The following is a 17,569-nucleotide window of genomic DNA, read 5'->3' as shown; positions in this document are numbered from 1 at the left end:
TTCTCTGTTCATTTCTGATTGATTATGTTTTGGTAGTAATGTAAGACAAATCAGGATAGAATGATGGCTAATTTAAAAAATCACAATGCTATAATTTAAAAAAGGTACACAGGTATATTATGAAGCAAATAAGCTTGCTGTGCACTTTTGAATTTCATATTGATTTACCTTCCTGCAGAATATTTGCAGCACTGTAATTAGTTTTGAACGTTCAGATAATGTTATTGTCAGGCCATGCAGATTTAATTCATAGCGAGCTCGTAGAGTGTGAAGTACATAAAATCCAAGCTGTTGACTGTTAGTTTCGGTAAGTGCATTAGGGCAATTTTTAACAAGTGCTCTTTATTTATTTATTTTGGCTGTCCTGGATCTTTGTTGCTGCACAGGCTTTCTGTAGTTGCAGGGAGCAGGGGCTCCTCTCTAGTTGATGTGTCGCAGAGCACGGGCTTAGGGCGTGCGGGCTTCGATCGTTGCGGCTTGTGGGCTCAGTGGCTGTAGCTGTCAGGCTGTAGAGCACAGACTCAATAGCTGTGCTGCCCGGGCTTAGCTGCTCTGCGGCGTGTGTCTTCTCAATCGGCAGGCGGATTCTTTGCTGTTGAGCCACCAGGGGAGCCCAACAAGTGCTCTTTAGGTAAATCAGATTTTCAGGCTTGATAATGAACCCTTCTAGAGCATTTCTAGGCCAACTAAAATTTAAACAGGGAGATTTGTAGGCCAGTATGTCAATAATGTCTAGCTGGACGTGTCAAGGGAAAAAAAAAAAAAATTTTTTTTGAGATTTTAAAGTTTAAAACCTGGCTTATGATGCCCTAGTCATAATTGAAAAGAATTTCCCAAAGATTATGAATTCACTTAGCAGTACACACGAATCTTAATTACATAATTATTTGAAGCAACCACTCTAATCCATCTTGTTCGTTTTACACTCTTTAAAGGAAACAAACTAATTATGGCTTTTCATTCAAGAAAAGTACAAACTGGTGCCACATTTACTGGGTTCATTCAGCCTAGTGCACTCTGCTCCTTAGACGGGCAGGAAGCAGAGGAGGGAAAGAGTGGTCATTATGCTGCTTGCTATAACAACGTTCTTAAAACGGAACCAACCCTCGTGGAATGTGGAAGGCATGGTGATATTCTCCTACATTAGAAACTGGCAGCAACATGTGGACCAGACAGCCACAGGCAAGGAGAATAACTTGAAATGGGCCAGTTTTAACTGGGCGAAGGTGGATGTGCAGTGAGAGGAGAAATGAAGGACTCGTCAGCACAAGGTACGGGCCAGCCTGATGCCAAGTGAGACAGCAGTGTGTTAACATTCGGGTGCATGGCCCCACATACAAACAAGCAGCATAATGGAGAGGAAATCTTTGAACATCTACTTACGCTGGTTCACTCTGAAGAAGGGCAACTTTGCCTCTCTGAAGACTTTCAGTTGAACTGTAATGACCTGGTGTATGGTCCCGGAAACATATGCTTGGAAAGGATAGACAAATCGGGAGCAAAGAAGCCAAAGGCAGCTATTAGAGTTTGAAGGTTTTAGAGCCTTGGAACCATGGATACAGTCACGGATAACAGCAAGGAGCCCACGTGGCCCAAAAGGTTCACTCTGGTCTGAAACCCACCAGATGTGGTCTTGGAACAAGTTCATGCCGGATTACTGCCTATGTGAGACACCAATGCAGGCAAAAAAAGACCTTGAAGTTATCAGGAAAGGTAGGGTTCAATTTGTGCCTGAAGTGAGAGGTGAGCACAGAAAGCTTGGAAGTGGGGTCACTGCCTGTTCCACAGTCACGAGCTCAGCTCCTAATGTGAGTTATGTGCATGGTCACGGCATTTTACAAACCTGACAAGTTTACAGGAAAAATACTAGGATTATTTCAATCATTTGATTAAGTATTATAGGGGAGTATGTATCAAATTTTATTTCTAGTTAGCAATACCATACTTTTAAACTACTATTTAATATAGATTTAGTTGATAAAATCTGAAGTGGACCATCATTTGAGGGCATATATGTTATTTTACTCAGTTATATATTTTATCTAAAATAAAGCTGGCTTTCTGGATCAAACACAATTAACTTCCATTACTCCTTACACAGGTCATAAAAGGAAACCAGTACCCAATATGTACTATGCGTCAAAGTGCAGCATGCAGGTGAGAGGCGCTCAGTCGTGTCCGACTCTGTGACCCCATGGACTGTAGCCCGCCAAGCTCTTCTGTCTATGGGATTCTCCAGGCAAGAATGCTGGAGCGGGTTGTCATTCCCTTCTCCAGGGGATCTTCCCAACCCAGGGATTGAACCCAGGTCTCCCACCTTGCAGGCAGATTCTTTACTCTCTGAGCCACCAGGGATGCCCCAATATGTACTGTATCATCTTTAAATGGTTGATTTTAGATTGATGAAGCTGTTTCTCTAATTATAAAATTCTCCCACAACTGTTTTCAATGTGTTTTCACTCTTGGATTAAGGTAGGGATAAAATGGCCATTATTTCCTTTTGAAATTTGGTATTTTTTGAATTTGTACATTGCCATTATTTCTCCTAGCATCTCCTAGTCGCTCAGTCGTGTCTGACTCTTTGTGACCCCATGGACTGTAGCCCACCAGGCTCCTCCATCCATGGAATTTTCTAGGCAAGAGTACTGGATTGGGCTGCCATTTCCTTCTCCAAGCATCACATGACAGTAATCAGTTAATATTACATTCAAAAATTCTCAATGAGAACATTTATCATGAAATCTATTGATCATTATTCATTGGAATTCTATGACTTTCAATATAACCAACCCATATTGACTAACAAAAAAGAATCTGTTGTACATATCTGTTGAAAGATAATTTTCTGTGTGCCTTTCATTTTTACATGTCTTATGAGCAGAGGCACTGTCTTTTGTGGTTCTTGTACTATGTTTTCAAGGATTTTTTTTAATAGCAAACAGCCTTAGAAGATAGAAATAGTGTCACTAAAACAAAAGGCAGATGTGCTTATAATAATAATTCTACCAAATTTATTATACTACACCATACTAATATTATACTATATTATATTACATTATACTGTACCATATGGAGAAGGCAACGGCACCCCACTCCAGTACTCTTGCCTGGAAAATGCCATGGACGGAGGAGCCTGGTAGGCTGCAGACCATGAGGTCACTAAGAGTTGGACACAACTGAGTGACTTCACTTTCACTTTTCACTTTCATGCACTGGAGAAGGAAATGGCACCCCACTCCAGTACTCTTGCCTGGAAAATCCCATGGGCGGAGGAGCCTGGTAGGCTGCAGTCCATGGGGTCGTGAAGAGTCGGACATGACTGAGCGACTTCACTTTCACTTTTCACTTTCATGCATTGGAGAAGGAAATGGCAACCCACTCCAGTGTTCTTGCCTGGAGAATCCTGGGGACAGGGGAGCCTGGTGGGCTGCCGTCTACGGGGTCGCACAGAGTCGGACACGACTGCAGCGACTTAGCAGCAGCAGCATACCATACTATACTATATTATGTTCCTCTAGAACAAACGGTCAGGCGTATTTACTGCCCGTTATAAAAGACTTGAATTCCTAAGCCCAGAGTTCCTCTCCTTTACTGCAACCCTTTAATACAGGTACAAGGGTCACCTGACCTGTTTGAATCGCCCTTTGGGGAATTAGGCTTGTGGAGCAAGAAAATGCTGATATTCCGGCCACTGCTATTTCTTGAATAACAATGCTGTTTGTCACTGACTTTTGACAGAATCCATGAAACTTCGATGAGCTACTTAATTTGCTTCTAGTCAGGATAAAATCTCAGACCCTTCACTGTTCTTGACAACATCATGAAAAAGACAAAGAAGAATGGGACTTCTTTAGGACACTTTCACTCTATGCACGCTTTGTGGATTTCCACCTGTGATATAAATATGTGTGTTAGTTACTCAGTCATGTCTGACTTTTTGCAACCCCATGGACTATAGCTCACCAGGCTTCTCTGTTCATGGAATTCTCCAAGCAAGAATACAGGAGTAGGTTGCCATTACCTTCTCCAGGGGATCTTCCCTACCCAGGGATCCAACCTGGGTCTCCTACATTGCAGACAGATTCTTTACCATCTGAGCCACCAGGGATATAAATGTGGGTGAAAGGGAAAGTGGAAATTGCTCAGTCATGTCTGACTCTTTGTGACCCCATGGACTATACAGTCCATGGGATTCTCCAGGCCAGAATATTGGAGTGTGTCGCCGTTCCCCTCTCCAGGGGCTCTTCCCAACCCAGGGATCGAACTCAGGTCTCCTGCATTGCAGGTGGATTCTTTACCAGCTGAGCCACCAGGGAAGCCCATAAATGTGGGTACATGCATTAAATTAATATGACCTCCTTAGTTGGTCATAGTTTCCTTAGTGTGTGTGTGTGTGTGTGTGTGTGTGTGTGTGTGTTTATAAGAAAACAGGCTCCTGACAGTTGTTGTAAGGATTCAGGAGCTTAGCTTTTAAAGACATCTGGTCGATATTCCCCTCCACTACCTTGGCTAAGAAAACGCAGAGAATCTTCCAGGTGGAAAGAATATATATCATTTTTAACTTAAGGTCTATAGAATATTGAGGGTTTTGAAATAAAATTTGACAGATCTCTGAACTAATCTATAAAATGAATTGAAGGCAGTTTATTTCATGAACGAGGTCAGACTCTCTCAAATTATCTTTGTCTAGAGTGAGCCTGGTGGATGCAATATAGGCAGTATGACTTCCAAAAAGGGGGGATTAGCCCCAAACACACGCTGGGCTCCCAGAAGCTCTGTGAAAAAGTGCTCCTGAAATAACTCTTCCATTTGCTCTCAGATGCCTGAAATTCTTTATCACCGAAAGGAAATCCTTTCATCCAATGTTTGTAGTAAAGGATTAAAATGCACCCATATGGGGAAAGGTGAGTCCACTGTGGCATACATGAATAATAGATTTCCTTAAAGCAGGCTTTCCGTCTTAAACTGGTAGAAGGGCTTAACTTTATAGAGAAGAGAGAAAAGAGGTCATAATGATTTTATTAAGATAATTATCAGTAACCTTATCCAGGCTGGCAAGTAGATTTGATCTTGCATGCAAACTCTACTTAACTGTCAGTGGCTTCCTGGTGGGCTGCTTATGAGGAACTCGAGGGCACAGCCAGGTTTAGTAAAATTCTGTTGTCAGCTAGTCATGGTGACCAAAAGTATGGCGGGAGACCTGGCACACCTGCTGGATTTTTGGTATCTCTGACCTACATTTTTAGCTGCAAATGGCTTTCCAAGAGAAAATGTGTCCATTTAGGATATAATAACATCAGTCAGGAACTGATGTTAAAAATTGATGAAAAGTCTTCATTTTTAAGTTCTCCTACCACAGCACACACATTGCTCTTACTTTCGAGTTTAATACCCAGGTTCTAGCTAAACCAGAAGGTCATAGATAACAGGTGAAATGAAACTTGCCCAGTTGTGTCCGACTCTTTGTGACCCCACAGACTATACAGTCCATGGAATTCTCCAGGCCAGAATACTCGAGTGGGTAGCCTTTCCCTTCTCCAGGGGATCTTCCCAACCCAGGGATTGAATCTAGGTCTCTTGCATTGCAGGTGGATTCTTTACTAGCTGAGCCACAAGGGAAGCCCAAGAATACTAGAGTGGGTAGCCTATCCCTGCTCCAGTGGATTTTCCCAACCCAGGAATTGAACCAGGATCTTCTGCACTGCAGGCAGATATCAGGTAATGGATACATCATGGTGCATCCAATAGGCCAGCAAGAATCTATTGGTGACTGGTTAAACTTCCTAGCTCTAATGCTGTTAGAAAGATTTTGCCACAAGTGACAGAAATTCAACTTTAACCAGCTTAACCCCAAAGAGGAAATCAATGGCTCCCATTACCAAGGGCTGGGTTGTGGCCTGGGAGAGTGCTAGAACAGAGGTTTTGAATGCCATCAGGATGCCCTCAGTTTACCACTGCTGCCACTTTTCATAAACAGACATCTTCCATGACACTGGCACCAACAAAATCAGTGACTTTGGTTTTACCATCAAACAGAAAGGGGATCTCGTTTCTTAGTCCCAACTAGAGAAAAAGAAACGGTGAGGCCAGGAAGGTGTGTCTTCAAGGTTACATCAGTTCCCTCTGAACCACAAAATTAAAAGAAAATCTTTCCCAGAAAGTGGGAGAGTTCTGCTCCTCCTACTGATTCAACTCCTGACCAGTCAGAACCAGCTAAGTATCTTACTGATTCCTGGATTCCCTGGACAATTTTGATCAGAGATGTAAATCTTATCTGAAAGAGGTGTGTCTCATTTCTATAAAACAAAAAGCAGCATGCTAATTTTCTTAAGAAAAACTTAAATAGTTTCTGTCAAATTCAGAGGAGTGTATCATTGTTTTTCAGCAAAGCCTAAAGGGTTTTTAACCACTCTTGTTTTCTACCTGTCTTCTTAGTCTTGTTTTCTACCATTCTCTGTCATTTCCAAGCACCTTTCCTAAGTCTATCCATCCTCCCACTGCTGAATCGTTTATCAAATTAACTGTGACTTTCCGTAGATCTGTGCTTTAGCCTCTCTGTCAAACATGATGAAGTTTCTCAACTTAGAGAAATTTCTACTTATTTTTCAAGATCTAGCTTAAAAGTTTCCTCTTCTAGGAAACTGCTAACATTCCATTTTCTCACTTGCCCTACCACACAAAGAATTACTTATTTTCTTTTCCAACCTTCAGGAATACTTTTTTTGTGTACTGCCTTGTATCTTAATAGCTTTACTGATATATGCTCTATATGTTGTAACATCATTTTAGTATATTCACAGACTTTTACAACTGCATCATCTAGTTTGAGAACCTTATTATTACCCTGAAACCCTAGTGCTCATTATCAGTTACTCTGCGTCCTCCTGTCTAGCTCCACATACCTCTTCCTCCCTCTAGACAACCACTCGTCTACTTTCTCTACAGATTTGTCTATTCTGGGCATTTCATGTAAACAGATATGTGATCTCCTGTTGCTCACTGGCTTTTTTCAGTTAGAATATTTTTGAGGTTTATCTGTGTTGTAGCATGTTATCAGTGATTCATTTTTTCCTGATTCAGTAGGAGGAGCAGAACTCTCCCACTTTCTGGGAAAGATTTTCTTTTAATTTTGTGGTTCAGAGGGAACTGATGTAATATTCCCTTGTATGAATATAATACATGTAACTTATTCATTTCCTAATAGATGGACATATGGATTGTTTACATTTTCAGCTATTATGAATAAAGCTGCTATGAATATTTGTGTACATGTTTTTGTGTAGACAGAAGTTTTTATTTCTCTTGCGTGGTACCCAGGAGTGGAATTGCTGGATAGTGTGGAAGTTCTGCCTTTTTTTTTTTGGCCTCACTGTGCAGCATGTGAGATCTTAGTTCTCAGATCAGGGATCGGACTACTGCCCCGTGCATTGGAAATGTGGAATCTTAACCACTGGACCAGACAAGTCCCTGGTGTGGTAATTCTATGTTTCATATTTTGAGCAACTGCCAAAATCTTTTCCACTGTAGCTCTACCATCTTATATTTCCACCAGCAATGTATAAGGGCTATAATTTCTATACATCATGACTTGTATCTTAATTATTATTCACATATATATCTCTTCCAATAGACTGAAGAATGGGCTCTATTATGAGTTGGTTTTCATTCGTCTTTATATAATCAGCATTCTCTAAAATTATGTAAAAATTTGAGAAGAGAAGAAAGATTTGAGTTCGTATATAAATTTATAATTAAAAATTAAGATTTTTTTGTTTTCCATAAACCAATTTTTTCTGACATTCTTAACAGGTAGGTTTTAATGTGCTTTTTAGCCAGATTGCCACATTTATTACTACTGGTACTTAACATCTTAAAATAATAACTTTGTCAATATTTTCTCAGGATTATGACTAAAGTGCCATAAGAATGTGAAGTAGCAATATAATTTCTGGACTTTTATTAAAAAGTAAGTCATATTCAAATGATTATGTCCTTAGCAGTGATTTCATGAAGGGAAAGGCAAATTTATGTTCAGCAATGGTTGTGAGCAAGAAACAAAGGAGAATTTAGAAAATACAGTCTAAACTCAAAATCATTTAAACTAAAAAATGATTTTTTCTCAAATAAAAGCTATTAAACAATAAACTTTTGCACAATGTACATTGAACTTACCCATGGCCTTGCCTATTTTACAGAACAATTTCAAAATTTGCATAGATGATATGAATTACACAGAAGTTCAGAGGGGTGACTTTATAATACGTACAATTTCATACTGCAACCTTCCTCTCACAAGAAGGCAGGGGTGACTCAGAAACTCTTCTGTCTAGGACCAAGACATCAATCAATGAACCATCAGCATTTATTGATCACATCCCATAGCATCAGTGTTCTTTTATAGGCATCTTTGGATTAATGACTAAAATAAAATATTAGTGCAGCGAAAAAAGAGGCTCAGAAATTGTTCTGGCTACAAATTTGGATTTTAAAAATATTTCAAAATGCTTTAACATTATAATGACAGGATATTTGGCTGTACTAGATGTATATCTATGAGTCTCCATATTGTTTCACAATAAATTCTTCTAATTTGATTTTTTTGACTTTTAACTCTTACAGGTTTAATATTTTCCAAGACCATCAGCTATATAAGAGCATGCTCTTGATAGTAAATCAATGTAATCATATGGATTCCAGCACAGGTATGTTAGATTTTTAGAATCAATTTTTCTTGGTGGTCTGATTTGAAAGATATTACATGTAGAAAGAGAATCAATTATCCTTACAAAGAAAAAAAAAGATTCTAGGTTAGCAAATCCACATTTCCCCACATATATTAACAGTAAAATAAACCCTAATTCTGAAATTTCCTTATATTTTTATGTAACTTTTCTATGAATACAGATATTGAAATGGATCATATAACTCTTTATCACTGGGTTCTATTAATGAAAAACAAAAATCTTTCTAGTGGCAAGACCAAGGAAAGGTATATAGTTTACAAAACACAATGTTTACAGTTTTTCTCTTAATACAATATGGAATGAATTCAGAGGGGTCTGTTCTATTCAAAGTGTAAGAAAATGCCTACTGTGAACTATAACTTAATTTTTCTAGTTTGCTACCCCAAAGTTCTGGCTTATAGCAGATCTGACACTTAAAAATACGAAGAAAAATAAACTGTCATAGGAAAGTACTCTTGAAACATAATTTAATTAAAATCCTTTCAAATGATCATTTCCTTCAGTTATATTATGGTTTTGAATCATATAATAATTTATCACATTTTTTTAACAGCAAAAAGAAGATTAGCCAGGAAAAGTACTTTAAGACTCATATAACTCAGATTTTTATTTTCATGGCAAGAAAATACTGTCCATGTTTTTAAGGTCTTTTCAATGAAAACTCAAAAATCAAATTGTACAACAGCATTTAACACAATAAGAACATAGATTAAAAAGAATAATTCCTGTTGTTTTGTATTACATTGTTTGATAGGGGACCTACCTATGAGGGAGCTAGGTTATGAACTTTTATTGCTACTTTAATTAATAACTGCTATGTTTCATGAGTTTACAGTGTGGATAGAGTTAGTGTGTCTCAATCTAGAAATTGATTAAAGAGAAACAGATAATGATTCTAATTACTTAGAAATTTAACTCTGAGTCAGTTGTCACATGGAGAAGCCATTTTACTTCACTGTAACACTGTGCATTTGCCATTATTGTGGGGTTTTTTTGGGGGGGGGCATATTCTCTACACTTACATAAGATGGCTATTTTATGTAAAATTTCAGGTAGATTAATAAAGGTCTAAAAATTCAAGTGTATAATAAATACTGTCTGGTAAACTACAAGTACTTCTAAGTAAAATCAGTCTTGAGCTTGGTTTGCAATTGTTCATCCTTTCCTATGTAATCTTTTCCTTTACAACAAAAATATGAGCATTTCATTTGCTCATCTGTTCACCAATTGGATATTCATGCATTCCTACTGTACACCGAGCATGATTCTGGGCATTGGAAATGGCGTGGTGAATCAGAGAGGTAAGTCCCCAACTCTCATGGTGCTTACAGGCTAATGGGAGAGACAGCCAGCCAGTTAACAAAAGAACAGTAACTAAAGATCAAAGTGCTATAAAAATCAAACAAGGTAATATGGAACAGGGAGTTTGGGGTACTTCATGAAATGGGATAGTTAAGAATAACCATTCTCAGTAGATGGCATCAGAGCCGAACCCTCCATAATGAGAAGCAAGAAAGCAGGCAAAGATCTTAGAATGTTTCCTTCCTGGCAGAGGAAACAGCAGAGTAAAGTGTCTGTGCCTGTGATCTACCATCATTTGCATTCACTTAGCTAAGGTTCTTTGCATAAACATTTTACTCATGCTAATAGAGCATAATTGCGTCTGTAATTATTAATTTTACTCAGAGGATTGTGTAATTTGGAGGAAAGATTGACTGATGATCTTTACCTTTACTTGCAAGGATAGCATACTGTGTTTTACTGGGGCAAGTAGCAGTTAGGGTAGAACTTGCCTGAGTTTTCAGACTAGATCCTCCCTTGAGATAGTCGTAGGGGAAAATGGCTTTGGGAGATGAGAGAAGAAAGCAGAAGACATGTTAGCTTCTGATCTAAAACAACAACAAAGCTCTGTCAATTTCAGTTTTGTTTTGTAAGGAAAAGCAAGGAGTTTATTTTCCAAACTGTCATCGTTATCATGCTGAACTGTCATGTTCATTTCTGTCCTTAGAGGCATGCAGATGCGTGAATGAATTCTTTAAAAATAGGAATTTCTGACTATTGTTCCAAGGATTTTCAAATTAGCCTTTGCACTTGGTCAGAGTACAATAAACAATGTGCTTATTATAAAGCTACCTTTTATAAAGTTTCACACACATTATGTGTAATATATACACACATAATACATAGGCATAGATATATGTATATCAGCATTACTGAAATCATCTGACACCATTGATTAAAACAGAAAAACAAAATTAAAATGATACACCCCAAAGAAGTCAAACCCATCAGGTGTCTGATTAGCTGTACCCAGACGCTTGCACTCAAAACAAGCAATCACACACAACCAGTCTCCTCTCTGAAAAAGGAAAGGCTGGTGACATCAAAGAGCTTGGCTGAGCTCACATGGAATCATAGTGGTTGGTGTGAGAACAGAACCTAAGACTTCGGGCAGTCAATTCAGTTCAGAGCTCCCTCCCAGAGAAAATGACAGGCCAGCCTGGAAGGCAACTGCACAGACAATGGCCTTATTCTTTCTTTACTTTCCTAATTTGATATTTTTTTCTTGCCATAATAGTTAAGTAGGATACTTTGGCAGGCACTTAAAAAGAGGGGTGTCAGCTAAAAATGCGGGAGTCAGTGGGTGATTCTGCTGCAGGACTGAGGAAGAAGTACTGATCATGTTTATAGAGGCAGAAAGGGCCAAGGCTTCAGGAGTGTCCAGTGTTGCTGATTTGCTGATAACTCCAACTTTCTTGTTTCTCTGTTGGAAAATAATTACAGGGCTGAATTGCCCTTAACCATGATCAAAGGGGAAAAAAAGATTGTGTTTGAAGCACTGCACTTTTTTTTTTTTTTTTTTTGCTTTATTTTAAAAATCTTCCTTATCAGTACAGCTTTTTTTTTTTAACATCATGGTTGTGAAAATTGTTCCATAATGTCAGGCTACTCTGTATGTTTTCTTATCTTGAAAAATAGTAACGAATAATGACTGTTTTTTTCCAGTTTCTTATCACTCTAGTACAACCAATTATACCTAATCACAAACCACTGTTTTTAATACATAGTATTTTTGAATAGTGTTCGTCTTAAGCTAGATATTTGTTCTATAGCTACAGCTGTAGGGACTGTTTTTGAATATTCTCTGAAACATTTTTTACAAGTCAAATAAGATTAGCCAACATCATTGTTATACCAAATCTTCCTTATTCCTGACAAAATTCCTTTGTCAGCCTCCTGAATTTCATTATCTCTGTGTATGTGCGCGTGTGCATGCGCGTGCTCAGTCACGTCCGCCTCTTTGCGACCCCATGGACTGTAGCCCGCCTGGCTCCTCCGTCCATGAGGATTCTCCAGGCAAGAATATTGGAGTGGGTAGCCATGTCCTCCTCCAGGGGATCGTCCCAACCCAGGGATCATACCCAGGTCTCTCACATTGCAGGCGGATTCTTTACTGTCTGAGCCACCAGGGAAGCCCTCCTCCAGGGGGCAGTAACTGGCAAATTTTAAGAGGTATAAAAATATATATGTGCTGTGTATGAAGGACCTGAGAGGATTACACATGCATTTTCAAATCTCATATCCTCTAAAGTATTTCTTTGTTATAGAGTTCTGTACCCTAGGTGATTATTTATTAATCAGTATAAACTCCTGGAGAAAGGGGCTGTGGGTTATTCATCTTTCAATGCCCAATGGATCACCCAGATCCTGGCCTAAGGACAGATTTTAATAAATGTTTATGTGATTCAGAATCATTCATGTTTTATCATCTTATGGAACAAGTTTCATCAACCAAAGTATATATATCTTTGTAAGTGAAATATAAAATCAGTTATCTGATGCACAATTTTACATGTATATTCCTCTTTTTTAGCTGAATTGTTCCAAGTGCTAAGCACTGCTGCTGCTAAGTCGCTTAAGTCGTGTCCGACTCTTAGCAACCCCATGGACTGCAGCCCACCAGGCTCCTCCGTCCATGGGATTTTCCAGGCAAGAGTACTGGAGTGGGGTGCCATTGCCTTCTCCGAGATCATTTAAGTGATACTAGATAATGATTTCGGAGAAGGCAATGGCACCCCACTCCAGTACTCTTGCCTGGAAAATCCCATGGATGGAGGAGCCTGGTAGGCTGCAGTCCATGGGGTCGCTAGAGTCGGACACGACTGAGCGACTTCACTTTCGCGCATTGGAGAAGGCAATGGGAACCCACTCCAGTGTTCTTGCCTGGAGAATCCCAGGGACGGGGGAGCCTGGTGGGCTGCCATCTGTGGGGTCGCACAGAGTCGGATACGACTTAAGTGACTTAGCAGCAGTAGCAGCAGCAGATAATGATTTTCTCAATGTTTAAGTTATCTAGTCTCCAATACATGCACCTTTATTTACAACAACATTCATGGGTCTCATAATAATTGGCAAAAGACCAGAAGTATGCTTTCCATCACCCTGAGTATCTTCTAGAACTCACCTTGTGAGTGACTTATTGAACCTGGATCTTCCTCTGCCTTTCCCCCACCAGCTATAGCTCTCTGTTTCATCTCGACTAATTTTACAAAAACAAAACCAAATCTCAGAATCAATTGGCAAGTGATTACAAGTCATTAGCTTCTTGCTGGGTTAATTAGAAGTCATTAACTTTAAGGGTTAAGACACACTGAATATCTGTGTCTTGAGTTTCTGAACTTAATTTCAAACTATACATGAAAGAGAACATCTAAATATCTTTATGAAAATATATTTAAAACGTAATACAAGCTTACATCCTGAAAATCCCAATGGAGTTCCAAAATAAACACACATACAAAACTAAAAACTCAATTTTGAAAAATGTGACCTCCTATTGAGTTGGATGCTAGCCAAAAAGACTGTTGGATCGATTCCTGTTAACCAAGGTAGTTTTCCCAGAGGCTACCAGGTACTAAAGTTCCAGCTCCTTTGCCCTAGAAATGTATTGGCTACTACAGAGCACTTGTTGTGTTGTCCAGCATTACAGAACACACACACACACACACTCACACAAACCCATACACACCTAATTTCTTGATAACATGACAATAAAAAGCAGAATAGAGCTGAAGATGGAAAGACAAGCTTTAGAAAGTATTTGCCTTCTTCATAGTACTTAAGTCTGTACCTGGCCTTTGATAACTTACATATTTATTCCTAGCATAGTTAAGCTAACTTTGTTCAGCATTCATTGGGCATTTAAATTATTATATTTAATAGTTCTGTAACAGTATACTAAGTCTGCATAATAAGAAACTTATTCAAAGAAGTAGTTTGTATGAAAATTTGATAAAGAGATTTTAAACTGTAATGATTTCAGATGTGAAAAGCATGTTATAATAATTTACAATTTTGGTTCAAAGCTTACCTGCGCTTAGAATTTTGAATCTCACTCTCATGCAATATCTGTACCTATCTCCATAAATGTGTATGTATTAAACACATGCTGTTTTCTCATTAATTGAAAATATATTATCAATTATTAATTAAAATGATAAACTAGAAAATTGGACAATCTTGGCTTTGAAGATGATCTCCACCAAGCATTGGATTTTCTATAATCCTGCCATGATTTAAGTTTACTTTCTTTCCAGTCTTTTAATTTTATTTTTCTTGCTTAAGTGAACTGGGTAATGCCTCTGGTACTATGCTAACTGGTAGTGGTGTCAGTGAGCATCTTAGTCTTACTCCCAAATTCATGGAGAACGCATTTAAGCTTTCTCCAATAAATATGATGTTAACCATAGTTTTTTGTAGATGTCCTTTTTCAGACTGAGGAAGATAACTAAAAAAGTAACTAGAATAGAAGGCACCAGAGTATATTGCTATTGGTATGGTACTGTTTTGTAAAAGTTCTCTTTCACTTTTTATATATACCTAAATAAGTATAAATACACACATACACAATGTGAGTTTGGGGCTTTAAAACTGTTTGAAAGCTGTTGCCCTAGAAAAACCCAATTCAAAACAATTCTCTTTATAACCTTGCTGTTGTTGCTCTTTCTTGCCAATTCATCATTGTACCTACACCTTCTGTTCTACCAAACTGCAGGTTTAATATGCTGCTGCTTGTATCAAAGCGCAGTATGCTTAAATACAAACATACAAACCACAAAGTAGGGCTCAAAGACTGTTCGTGTGAAACACTTCTGTACCCTTTATTCAGGTAAAAAATGTCAGAACTTTACATGTTTCCTTTATGCTTTTCCCCAGTCTCTGATTCTCTTCCCAAATAACCACTCTCCTGACCTCTAACATCATTACTTTTTTCTGTTTTGATCTGCATATAAATTAATATAAATAAATGCTCTTTATTCTCGATTTTCTCTGTCATCTTTTGCTCAATATTATGTTTGTGAGATCCATCCATGTTATAGTGAATGGCATGATTTTGCTCATTTTCTTTGTTGGATGGTATTCTTTTGTATAACTCTCTGAAAATCTAATTATCTGTTAGATGATTGATGTGCATCTAGTTGATTATACTACATACTTTTGGCTATTACAAATAATATAAATACTCTTTTTGAAGATTGTTGATGTGGACCATTTTTAAAGTCTTGTTACAATATTGCTTCCGTTTTATGTTTTAGTTTTTCGGCTTTGAGGCAAGCACCCCTACCAGGGACTGAACCTGCACCCCCAGCGTTGGAAGATGAAGTTGTCACCGCTGGACCGCCAGACAAGTCCAACTAGATATATTCCTGTACATACCTTCTAATAAACATAAGTATACTTTTTTAAGGCATATATTAGAAATAGAATCTCTGAGTTTTATGGCTTTCACTAATATTTGCTTTCTATTTATTTGTTCCTTTGTATCTTATCCCTCTGAGTTCTCCCACCCAACTGCCATCCTCTCTCTGAAAGCAGCGTTGGTTCTTGGCTCTCAGGCCCTTCCCTGCCATTTAACTCTGGATCATTCTGGTTAGAAGTGAAGCGGAGCCAGCCAGCTCACTCTTGCAAGCAGCCCCTCAGCCTCTCTTATTACTTCTGTTTATTTTGTATGGAGGAGGTTGTTTGCTGCTTTCGTTTTTTTAAGACTCTGGAGCACTGTGGGTTGTGATTAGCGTTGTGGATGGTTTCCACAACACTAATTTACTCTCCTTATCAAAAATACGGGAGATATTGTTGCTACATAACCTTGACAACACTTACTACTGCAGTTTCTTATATTAAATTTCAATACATTATATTTATTCTGGTAAGTGTTAAGTCCTATCTCTATCCTTAACTGTGGCAAAAACAAAACAAAAACCAAAGACAGTTTTTACTCTGTGGCTTCACTTTTATTGGCGTTGAACAGAATAGTGTAATTCTAAAATATCTTCCTGTCTGTTTAATGCATTTCATGTTTAGTTTAAGTGGTCTTTGCCTAAACCAAGATAATTCAAATATGCTCCCATGTTTACTTCAAGAAACCTTATTATTTTACAGTTAACATTTAGATCTACAATTTACCTAAGCTGCTTCTTGCATATAATGTGAATTAGGTAGAGAGATTTTATACATACTATATATATATATATATATATATATATATATTTCCAATTTCCCCTGTATCAGTTTTCGAAAGGTCTGTACATTTCCTCTGAGATAGTGCCATCTTTGTCGTAAATTTAATTCCATCTACGTGTGTCTATTCTGGACTCTTATGTTCCACTTGTGTATTTTTTCTCCTTGCATTAAGTCACATTGTATGAATTGCTATAACTTCATGTCTTGAAATACAGAGTTAAGGTTGTTAGCTTTGGTTTTCTCCTTAAAGATTGCTTGGCTGACATTGTTTCAGCCATGACTGAGTAGCTTATAAGGTTGACCCTCCTGCTGATAACTATATGAAACCTTGAGAAAATATAAAAAACAACTCTTTGAATATATCAGAGAACAAGGACACAGAAAGTACTTGAGAAAAAGAAATCGGGCATTACCTTGGTTTATTCCCTCAGGAAAACAGCCGAAGCAGACAGTGAGAACTTCACGGTACTCTGAAGACGAGGGTAGGTAACCAGAATTATCAAAATTTGAGGGGCAGAGACAGAACGCCATGACAGGAGTCCCTGAATTAGAACACAAATTTATCTTAAATCTTTTATATTTACCCATATATTTATCATTTCATGTATTTGCTATTGTTTCCTTCCTAGTTTTCCTTGGGTGTTATTTCTCTTTATTCTGAAAAATCCCTTCACTACTTCTTATAGTGACGAGTCACTAGCTCTAAGTTCTCTCTGGTTTTTATCTGAATCGATTTAACTCATTTTGAAGGATACTTCTGCTAGAAAAAAGAGTATTATAATTCTGGCTGGTAGTTTTTTTTCTTCTTCTTCTTAAAACCCTTTAAAAACGCCATTTCATTGTCTTCCGGACTTTATTGTTTTCGATGAGAAGCTCTCAATTAAATCGTTTTTTCTCTGTATAAAACTTGTCTTTTCTTCTGACTACTTTTAAGATACTGTGTTTATTTTTGATATGCAGCAGCTTGATTAGATGTGCCTAGTTGTGGTTGTCTTTGCATTAATCTTGTTCTGGGTTTGCTGAAATTCTTGGATCTTGGGTTGATGGTTTTTAACAAATATGAAGAAATGCTCTTTCTGGCAAAAAAACATACATGAAATGTTATACTGCTTAATGTCATTCCACAAGTAACTGCATTTAAAAAAAAATATTCTATTCTCTGTTCTTCAGGTTGGATAATTTCTAATTTTTTATCTTTAATTTCATTGTCCTTTTTTCTGTGGTTGCCAATCTGCTGTGAAGTTCATCTGATGAATTTTTATTTCAGATTGCATACTTTTCAATTCCAGACTTTCCCATTTGAT

General features: G+C 37.9%; 2 long non-coding RNA genes across 3 annotated transcripts in view; one reads left to right on the top strand and one right to left on the bottom strand.

Annotated features, from left to right (window-relative positions):
- The window catches only part of LOC129643146 (uncharacterized), a 560,931-nt gene that overhangs the window by 10,647 nt on the left and 532,715 nt on the right, over positions 1 to 17,569 (bottom strand). Inside the window, exon 15 of the long non-coding RNA XR_008710107.1 lies at positions 16,679 to 16,807. This is a non-coding gene — a long non-coding RNA (uncharacterized LOC129643146). The remainder of the gene's footprint in view (positions 1 to 16,678; positions 16,808 to 17,569) is intronic.
- Positions 1 to 17,569, top strand: part of LOC129643147 (uncharacterized) — a 42,308-nt gene that overhangs the window by 7,308 nt on the left and 17,431 nt on the right. The window contains exons 2-6 of one of the 2 annotated variants that reach the window (XR_008710109.1): positions 5,589 to 5,718; positions 7,903 to 7,966; positions 8,620 to 8,702; positions 9,945 to 10,045; positions 15,341 to 15,453. This is a non-coding gene — a long non-coding RNA (uncharacterized LOC129643147). The remainder of the gene's footprint in view (positions 1 to 5,588; positions 5,719 to 7,902; positions 7,967 to 8,619; positions 8,703 to 9,944; positions 10,046 to 15,340; positions 15,454 to 17,569) is intronic. The other variant, XR_008710108.1, reaches the window with a different exon arrangement.

The sequence above is a fragment of the Bubalus kerabau genome, chromosome 2 (assembly GCF_029407905.1).
Source record: "Bubalus kerabau isolate K-KA32 ecotype Philippines breed swamp buffalo chromosome 2, PCC_UOA_SB_1v2, whole genome shotgun sequence".
Taxonomy (NCBI): domain Eukaryota; kingdom Metazoa; phylum Chordata; class Mammalia; order Artiodactyla; family Bovidae; genus Bubalus; species Bubalus kerabau.
The sequence above is the reverse complement of the archived record's forward strand: the minus strand, read 5'-3'. Positions and strand labels throughout refer to the sequence as shown.